Source organism: Dromiciops gliroides, chromosome 2 (genome assembly GCF_019393635.1).
Source record: "Dromiciops gliroides isolate mDroGli1 chromosome 2, mDroGli1.pri, whole genome shotgun sequence".
NCBI classification, from domain to species: Eukaryota; Metazoa; Chordata; class Mammalia; order Microbiotheria; family Microbiotheriidae; genus Dromiciops; species Dromiciops gliroides.
Genome location: NC_057862.1, coordinates 175,035,013 through 175,037,269, shown reverse-complemented (window position 1 = coordinate 175,037,269; position 2,257 = coordinate 175,035,013).

Genomic DNA, 2,257 nt, shown 5'->3' with positions numbered 1-2,257 from the left:
AGGCGCCCAGGGGCGACAAGCGCTTCCCGGCGCCACAGCCGCCTCCCACTTCCCCGGCGGGACAGCTGAGCCCCTCCCAGTCTCTGAGTCTTACTCTTCTTCCACCCCCCACATACACCTCTGAATTGTTGCCCCTAACACGCACCTCCTTCTCTCCTGTTCCACCACCCCCCCGCCCCTTTCCGTCCTCCTAGGAAAGGGAGATGCGGGGCCGCTGAAGAGGCCGCCGGGGCGGGGCTGGTGGGGCTGGAGCTGGGAGCCAGGATGTGTGGCTGGACGTTGAAGTTTAGAGTCTGAATGGGAATCTGCAGAGGGATTGGGGTCCTGAGTCCAAGTTGGATTTAGGATCCGCATAGGATCCAAGTATTGGTTTCAGGTATGGAGAGGCCAATTACGCCCCCCCCCCCCCCTCCATCTCTGTCTCCTGGCACTCGTGGCCGCAGCTGAATTATTGATGCTCCTGTCTGTGCGCAGGGCTAAGGGACTCTGGGGAAAGAATGGTGAGGGCGGATTGGAAATGCATATTGTTTATAAAATGAGTCTGCGTCTAACACGGCTATATGGAAACAGCAATTTAAAAACAGGCTCAATAAAGAAATCAATCCCCTAATCCAAAGACTTAAGCTTTTCAAGTTTTAAACCGCACTAAGACGTTTGGGATACCCTATAAAAAAGACGGCCGCTGAGAGTCAGTGACTCACGCTGGTATGGGGAAGGGACCTCAGGAGACTAAGTGGATGGGAAGAAAGCCAGAAGGGCCTGGGGTCTGAACATTCCCACAGTGGGGTCTCCCAAGTACTTCAGTCCAAGCCTTTCAGACCCCCCCTCCCCCCACTCCAGCTCTTTGTCTCAGGGACCTGGTCAGGGACCCCTCCTCCCTCTCTCCCTCCGTCCATTCCCAGGAGGTATCAGGGTGGGGTCCCGGTCCTACCACTTCAGAGGAAGAGCTCCTCCCTCAGATAAGAGGAGCCCGAACGGGGAAGCTGGGGAATCAGGCCTCCCGGATTCCTTCCTGCCACCGGCTGGGAGTTGACCCGGTGCCACTCTACCCACCCCCACAGGCCCTAGGCCCCCGGTACTACTCTTCACTTCCTGACCTCCACAAAGGGAACTCTGCTTCTTACAATGGCCCCCACCCCCTTTTCTGTTGTCTTTCTTGTCTTTCTTTTCTTTCCAGGCCTCTCCCCTCCCCTTCCCCCATCCTTTCCAGATCCCACCACTCCAGGCTGGGGCTCAGAACAAGACCCTGGAGCACTCAGGGGGCTGTTACCCAGAAGGCTGGCTGGGAGTTGGGGGTGCGATGCTGGGTCACACTAAAGAACTACTATTTCCACTCCCACTTCACCGCTTGCTTCCCAGAATCCCCTTTCTTCATACCATCCTACCCACCCACCCACCCACTTCCCAGAACTGCATGTCCCTCTCTAGCCTAGGACAATGCTAGTTCTAGCTTCAACCCTGCCCTCTCCAAATCCCTTGCCCAGATGGTTTCACAAATGAGCAGCACAGAGAGTATACAGCTGGCTAGATGGACACCTTTATTGCCCATTTTTATCCCCAGCACCTAGCACAGTGCCTGGCACATTAATAGGTGCTTAATAAATGCTTGTTGACTTGACTCATTACCAGTTCAGCTGGGTAGAGCCTGTCACCGGCGCCGGCTGGAGTTCCTTTGGATCATCACTTTGTTATTGTTCCCTATCTGAAATTCTCTCACGTTGCAAGCGTGGAAAAAGACCGGAGAGGCTATGCAGATAAGGGTTGTCATGTAGGGTGTGGAGAAGCCTCTTTGAGCAGAAGAACAAGGGCCCCTTGTGTCCAAAATTGGGAACTGCAGGTGCCGGTTCCCACCTGCAGTCCAGTGGGTAAGGGATTATATCTAAATTCTAGCTTGCCGGAGAAGAGCTTTGCAGAGAAGCTCTGGGAAGGAAACTCAGAGGTGGTAGGGGCTCTGGAAGCCTGGACAGAAAGGGAATGAGACATACCTCGAAGCGTCTTTTTTCCCAACCACCCCTTCATTCTCCCTAATGAAAGGCAACATCTCTGGACAAAATAATTCTTGAAGGGATTCAGGGGATTGGAGGAGGTTGGGAAGCAAGAATGAGTAAAGGAAACTAGGGAAAAATATGGGGAAAGAGGTACCTTCGGAGAAACTGAATGCTGAAGAAGATCCGAATGGGCTGTTATTACTACAAATAGCTTCTTTTTGACACCTCAAGCACCCATCCTGAGGCAACCCAGGCCAAATCTCACAGCA